The following is an 8,725-nucleotide window of genomic DNA, read 5'->3' as shown; positions in this document are numbered from 1 at the left end:
TTACTCGATGGCATACTTTCACACTTATTTGGGGGAACAAAACGTAAGAAAAAGCAGATTGTAAGCAGGCCTATTGTTCATGTGCTATGTAGAAAAATGTTACATTACGTGGATATTAAGAAGCTGCTGGTTTCATGAACTTATTCTTCTATATTGCAATCATATCCTCAAATCTCATCTCCATCCTTGTTATGCTCTAATAATTGTTCTAAGAAATTATTAATATCCATAATTGATAAAACATTGAAATACATGGGAACTCAAACTTGAAGGAGCAAGGAACATATATTAATATGAATTTGTTAGGGTAATTTAATCAAAATTCATAGGAACCTAGATAAAATATTTAGCATGGCTTGAAAGGTCAGAAACTGGATTTTTCAGGTGCTTCAATTTTACAAGCTCACAAGCCAAAATTGGCTGGCTTCTAACAAAAGTCACAAGAGACTGATAAATAAATCAGATTTTCAATATATTAATTTACTCCAGTGATCACATTTTCTAGCTAGGAAGCTCACTTCTTGCTATTTGAACTATATAAGAAAATTAATTATTGATCAAAAGGTTATTTGATGGCCATGGAATGAAAGAATAGGGAAGCAGATACTCTCAAGAGATAGTGCATCCAGTTGATGAAGAGGGCTGCTAAATTATTCCTACCTCACCCAGCGGTGGACACTATCCAGGGGCCATATTTCTTGTAATTCCCCAAATTATTTTTTTATTTCGGAACAAGAATAAACTCATACTGCTGAATTTCACTTATTTGAAAGCTCTTCTCAGTTTATGCATTCCTCCATTGGCAACTTGGTTTACTGAAATAACATTGTTGAACATGCTGCAGGTATTAGTATGTTTACCTGACCGGAGACATTAAACACTTTCTTGATCTTTTTCTCTCATGGATTAATTTTCAGAGATTCACTTGAATTTCAAATTAATTAAGATAATCTCACACTCTTCCAGCCAAATATATGAACTTCCTTCAACATTTAACTTTTTAGTTCATCTTGACTAAAATGACTTCTCTATCCGCAGTAGGTGTTCTTATTAGAATAATGCTACCATTGTCCTCTGGTAACAGAAGGCAAAAGATATAACTTTTTTCCAATCTTCTATCTTTGTTCTTATATCTAAACATTTACAAAGTTATCAATTGTTTCTGAGAATTTCCATGTTTCTTTTTTCCTTTATAATAACTGTTGCCTTATATTGGAATCTTCTGTTTTTCCTTAACTATTAAATATTAAACACTTATCAACTTATTTATAATTTTGTTCAGTAATTCAACAATATTTAATGAATTGCTGAATTCATTAAATTCAGCATAACAAGAATGCTGTTATGTGCCAATAACCAGTTTAGGCAACAGAGCAACCACAGTAGGTGATAAAACCAACCTATTTAACTAGGGTAAATTATACTGAGCAACACAGAAAAGCACATGTGCTAAGAAAATAAACACATTTTTATGCTATAAATGATATGAAAAGGTAAAATAAGTTAATATGAAGAACATGGGGATGTTCCTTGATGATTTAATTAGGTAATCAGATAAGATCTTGTTGTTTACATGAAATTTCAGCAGAGAACTGAATGATATAGAAAAATAAAGAGCTTTGGAAATATCTAATAACATTTCAAGCATTAGAAAAAACAAAACAAAACAATAAGATGTTTGAAAAATAATGAAAATTTAGTTTCATTTCAAGTATCTATAGACCACAAGAAGGACACAGCACTTTGAAGCTGAGGCTTATGCTTAGGTGGGAAATCCAAAGTGACCCTCTGTAGTTCACACTACAAAGATTTTGTGTGTTACTCTGTAGGTCTGGGAAATCATTGCTGTATCGTGAACAATAACACACCACCTGGCTGATATTTCAAATGACATCTTATGCTGTTCAGAATACATTATTTCAGAAAGTAAAATATGGGAGTGAGTGTTTAGGATAACATTTGAAGGAGTAGATTTTCTCTTACAAGAAGTGTTTGATTAAAAACAATGAAGTATACTGATGGTTTCAGTCCAAGAAACTGAATTTGAAATTGAAATTTAATTAGAATTAGGAAGATTGGAGAAGAAATGATTTTAGGAGACCACAAATTTAGTTCCTGTTAAATTATCAATTTAGGTATGTTTAGCAGATTTTATTCAAGAAGTTGAATGAAGTAAAGATTCATGGACATATCATCTCCATTCATAAAGTAAATTAAGCATTACCTCTAGGTTCAACCATAGACAAAGAGGTAATTAGAAATGCTTCATAATACTTTAACTAGACATTATTGAATCAGAAACTTGAATATAAACAATAAGGAAACTAGAAAAGTGGGAGCAGATATATTATCTGTATTCATCTTAATGTAGTCACAATGAAACAATATTAAATGAATTACTAAAGAAAATGTTTCATAGACACTATAATGAAAATATGTGGATGTTGCAGCAATTTTGAGTAAGGCCCCAATTTCAAACAAGACTGTGAGATCTGGGGTCATACAGCCTGGAGATCATTTCCTTAATTCTGTTGACATCACTGAAATTCTCTGATACACAATTGTGACTGGAATTTGACTGAAACATATTGCATGATAGAAATCTCTCCCAGATATGACAGTTCAGCTTAGGATTAACTTTACTATTTTAGGAGAAGTTCAAGGGATTAATAAAGCCACGTATTGTTATATTGGATATATGCTGCTTACATATGACCTGGCCCTTCTCTTATAGTTTCTTGCTGCCACCAACCTTTGGTAGCTGTTGGAAAGACAGCTTTTCCAGCATAATTTATTAAACAGGCTACCTTTGCTCCAGTGAAGATGTTTGGCCCCTTTGTTGAACATAAGGTGGCTGAGCATGTTTGGAGTGTTTCTGCATGTTCAATTTATTCCACTGATACTTGTGTCTGTTTTTTAAACCAGAATTATGCTGTTTCTATAGCAAGTTGGAAAAAAGGTCTTTATCTTATCTGATAAAAGCTATGGAAAAATCAACAGGCAACATCATAGTTAACAGTCAAAGCCGGAAATTTTTCACTCTAAAATCAGCAACAATAAAAGGATGTCCAGTGTCGCAACTTCTTTTCAATATATTCCTAGAAATACTAGCTAGAGCAATTAGACAAGATAAAAATAAAAGAAATAAATATAGGAAAGGAATTATTTTAATAATTATTAATATTTAATAATTATTTGCATATGACAGAACATTCCACATAGAAGACTCTAAAATCTCCATCAAAAACTTTCTGGAATTCATAACTAAATTCTGTCGTATTGACAATGACATGATACTCTATATAAGAGAAACCCAAAAAGCCCATCAAGAGACATCTAGATTTTGTACCCAAATTCAATCATGTAGCTGAATCAATAGCATTCTTGGGCACAAATCGCAAAATCACTGAGAGAAAAATTAGGTAAAATGCACCTTTCACAATATCATCCTTCGTTAAGTAAAATACTCAGGAACCGAAGTGACAAAGGAAGTAAAAGAACTTTACATTGAAAACCACAGTGCTCTGAAAAAAAAGAGTCCAAAAAGGATACAGATAATGGAAAGATATCCTTTCCTCTTAGGTAAGAAGAACCAACATAGTGAAAAACAACATACTGCCCTTTGGTTTTTAATTCACTTAATTGAATAACAATCAGAATACCAATGGCACACCTAACGGAACTAGAGGAAACAATAGAAAAATTCACTTAGAAGCAGAAGAGAAGTAAAGTACCAAAATATTCTGTGCAACAAAGGCAAAGCAGGGGCATAACAATCCCTGATTTGAAATTACATTACATTTTTAAAAATTTATTGTATTTTTATTATGTTGAGTAAAAAGCAAAGAGCAAATAGCAGACACAAAGACAGAAACAGGGTAACATATAATACAGATGTTACAGATTTTCAAAGCAAGAACAGCTAATTAGCAATGGTTTTTCTATTATCTATTTTCATAATCAATTCTGTTGCTCACATTAACAAATACAGTTATGCAAGACTACAAATAATTGAATATCACCACTTGCTTTCAAAAAAACTTAATTTTGTTGTCATTGTGTTTTTTACTTTTTCAAAATATTATGTTAATGAGAGTATTATAACAATTGATAAGACATTACAAACAATACACACTTAGAAGACCAAGATGAGACGTATTCAAGATTGTTTTTGTGCTAAATATTGTTGTCCTTAATGTTGTTGCTAGATCGCAGATATGACCATATAGAGTGAGTCAAGGTGAAAATTCTACACATTAACTGCTATTTTCAAAGAACTGATGGAAATTATTAGTACAATCATCTCAGCCATCCTATATACAGGATGTATATAAAACTCGTATATTTTTCCTCTTTCTTTTTTATCTATATTTTTACTCATTTCTCTCGTCTTCATTATTTAATCCCTAAATTCAGTTTACTTCTGTTTTACTATATTCTATTATAATTTTCAGGATTTATTCATTCATTCAACTTCACACACTAGGGAGATAATATGATATTTATACATTTGGGTCTTATTTATCTCACTTATGAGTATAGCCTTTAGTGGCATCCCAGTTACCTATAAAGCCTTCAAGTTTGTCTTTATAGCTGAGTAGAACCCCATTGTACAATCACAGAACATCCTTCTTATCTATTCCTCAGGTGATAGACATTTTAGTTATTTCCAAGATTTGCCAATGACTAATTGTGCTGCTATAGATATAGGTGCACATATATCATCATCAAATAATTTTTCTGAACAATTGCTGCAATAAATAGAAAATATTCATTTACCTATTTAAATCATAATCTATTTTGTTCATTGTATAATAAGCTATTTATGACAGTAAACTCTCCTCCTAAACAACAATTGAAAATAAAATTGTTTGAGGAAGGTGATTTAATATTTTTCAAAAAATTTTGAGCGGCAGGGTCTTTTTGAACAAAAATCAGTCATTTTCAAAAAATGATTTTGCTTTAAGAGAATGAAAACATCATTTTCAAGCTGCCAACTTCCTTGTGAAACAAATTTAACTGCATCAGAAGTCAATTTCTACAATCAGTTGAGCTCAGAACACTGAGTATGTTGCAGTAAATTTCTGAAACAAAACACTTTTGCAGAAATGAGGAAGTGTTTATCTTCTTACTCAAGGCTTTAGAATTACAAAAACTAAATAACCCGATGAATCATCTTTAGCCAAAGCAAACACAATGTTCATTATAAGACAGTTATTATACTTTTTGATTTTCTGAGCTAAGACCAACTCAAAAGTGATATTCATTTGAACAAAAATAAATACTGAATTTGAAAACATGCAGATATATATTTGGCTTCTCAGATCTTGAGGCCCTGTTTCACTGTGTTCATGATATCCTGAGAATAGAAAGTGCAAGGTGAATGTGCACAGTCAACATTTCTGCTGGTATAGACATTGCAAGTGAATGGTGGTCTCTGAAATTCTAAGTTTCCATATCCAAATGGAGAAATCAACGTGCATATTATATACAATTTCCAGAGGTTCACTTCTATATGGTATTTCAAATTGGAGAAAGCTGAGAAGGAATTGCATAGAGATGCTTATGTTGATAGTCACTTTTATTGTTTCTATTGTCAAAAATAGAAAAAGTTAGATGACTTTTATCTACATGTCCATATATATCTAAAGCTGGTATCTAAGGCTGGTGTATGCTTCCCAAATTTGGGAATAGGTAATTTTGTTTCATGTTTTGTTTTTTAAACTGTAATCTATTGTGTAAAATTATGTAGTCTAAAGAACTATGCATGCAACCATAACCATTTATAGCTTGAAAATATCGGCTAGATAAAATGTAATTTTTTGCATTAATTTATTCCTTTGCTCAACAAATAATTATTTAGCTCATAATTATGTAATGAATTATTTTAGATTAGTAAAACTTAGATGTGAACTAAAAATGCATTCTCTGGAATCTCACATTTTAATAGGGAAAATATTATAGAAATTAGTATTAATACCTGCACAACACAATTTTAAAATGAAGTAACCAATGTTAAAAAACAAAAGTTTAGAAAATTATAGTTTATAATAAACTTTCTAGAAAAGATTTGCATGGAAGGAATATGTAGGTACAGACCTAAGAATATTAGACACTGAAAAAAATATCAATAGGAACACAATGCAAGTATAGAAAAGAGCCATTGAAAAATTTTTCAATTAGCTGGGCATGGAGTCTCCCTCCTATAATCCCAGCGCTTGCCAGGCTGAAAACAGGAGGATCACTATGAGTCCAATCTTTGTAGTAAGACCCTGTAAATCTTGTACTAAATACATTAAAAAATAAAACTATCATAAAAAATAAAAATAAAATTTATTTTATTTATATCATATTTTACCATAAATTAAGAAATTAAAAGGCTAGAATTCTGATAATAATTTCACGTTTGGTAATCTTAATTTTAGTCAATTTGCTCTAATATTTATGTGTCAATACAACCTTTTCTAACAGTAGGGGTAGATCTAAATCATGTAAAATTTAAACTATTTATCTTTCCCAGCTCTGTATTTTAAATATTTGTTAGAGTACTTGAAAAATATGCATTGATATATTACATATTTTGTGTTGATTAAGTTTAGACTGTTCAGAACTTAAGGGAAGTTGCTTATACTTTATCACGATTTCAACTTATTTTAATGGTTTTTCTAGTACATTTAAAATTGTGTTTCAGAGAAAAAGCAGAGTAAAATATGTCTGCCCAAATTCTCATTATCTTGATGTTGAAACAAGATGTAAAGGTCTTTTCTTTCAAATACTCTTCAATAGTTCTTTTTCTAAATATTTAAAACAAATTTCATGTACATGCATGTTTTATTAAACTCAAGATCTCCAGAATACATGTTTAAAGAGGTGCATAGCTTCTGATAGCTGTCAATGCAGAAACTGATTGTTAGTGACACAAAGTATAAGAAACCTTTAAATTTGTCAGTTCATGTTCATGCTTTGAATTTACCATCATTAACATTTTTCATATTGTATAAAAACATATGCAAATATATAAATAATTGAATTACTTTCTGGTAAGGTAAGTCATCAAGATTCATAGATGATCAGAAACATTTTATATATTTTCATACTTGTCATTTGAAGTATATCACTAAACATTTTTATCTTTAGATTATGATAATTCCATATATTTTTTATTCTTTCCCAATTAAAAGTAGTAGCTTTGAATTAAATCATAGTGTAAAACTGAGATACATCCATAAATTATCTAGAATCATATAGCACCAAATACATTTCGCTTACTCAATTATACTTTCATAACTCAATCCTATTGCTGGGAAAATTTTGCCTATTTCTTTATCCAACCTACCTACCTCTTGGGGCCAATAAAGAACGAAGACTTAAAACAAGAGACAAGAAAAAAAGTGTCATAAGACTTTCCTTCTACAAATAAAAAAAAAAAAAAAAAGAACAAAAACTTAAAGAGAGAAAAAGATAATGGTAAATCTCCCAGAAAAGATCTTGAGTCTATCAATGTGGTCTCCCCAATGGGTTCAATAGATATGTAGAGATTACTCTTTATTTATGGAATTTCCCAATTATATCTTTCAGGACTCAGTTGATTATGGTCCTTGTTCATGCCAAGCTTTTCATTTGTCCTTTTGTTTTACTGGTCAGAGCCACATAGGGTGCATGTCCAGAAGTCCAAAGGACCTCTCTGCTACCTGCCAGATTGTTTGAATGACCTTAGGTTAGTTGTCTTGGAGATGGCTTAACTATTTAAACACAAGAAAATGTTTTAAAAGTAATTCTTTTAATATAATTATTATATAGTAATAATTATTCTTCAGATATCTCTGCTGTCTGAAGAAAAAGAAAGTAAAATCACCAGTGTGTGCCTTCTCCAAGGGGAAATCCATTCAATTGTCCAAACTCTCTTAAGCTTATATATAAATGTCTTAACTAGTCTCTTAGACCCTCATGTACATTGTAAAGGATTGAAACACATATCCCCTGTCACAACTGGTTAACAGTAAATCAGACTTCTGGGAAACCCTTGCACATGTCGTGTCCTTAATAGTCAATTTTTAAACATCTGGAATTATTCATCTAGTGGGAGTTCCATTCATTCTGTCGTGTCTTAATTAAGCATTCTTATCACACATTTAAAAGGATGTTATTTATATATAATATATTTCTTCTAGAAAGGGTTGATGTGTTTTACACCAATAAAAAGTAAAGTAGTGAAAGCCTGTACATATAAGTCATATACAGGATCGATGTAACTTTAAATTTCTTCATCACCTTTTGTTTTCAGTCCCTGTCCTGAAATTGATTCCAAGGTAAGAAAGATGATCTTATTTACTATCATTATGAGAATAAACCATTGACTTACTCAGAAAAATAGATCTTTCTCTCTCATTCTTGGTATCTTGGGAAATTTAAGCACACAATTCTAAGACTATAACAAAGGATCTCTTTATTTCGAGCACTTTCATTATCCTGCGGTGGTATCTTTGCAGTGGTTTAATACATACCATTTCACTCTTAATTCTGTAAAATTTTCTGAAAACATTATAGTATTAACCAATCATCCTTAATATTTTTCTTCATTCTTAATATTTTATTTTATTTTATTTTTATTTTTATTTTTTATTTTTTTATTTTTTGTGTTGTTGTTAATAGTAAAACCATGCTAAATTTTGGTAATTTTGACTTGTATAAGAGGAGATAAGTAAATTAATGGAATTCTGAAATA

Source organism: Octodon degus, unplaced genomic scaffold, assembly GCF_000260255.1.
Source record: "Octodon degus isolate 3935 unplaced genomic scaffold, OctDeg1.0 scaffold00150, whole genome shotgun sequence".
Taxonomy (NCBI): Eukaryota; Metazoa; Chordata; class Mammalia; order Rodentia; family Octodontidae; genus Octodon; species Octodon degus.
This window is presented reverse-complemented; position numbering follows the sequence as displayed.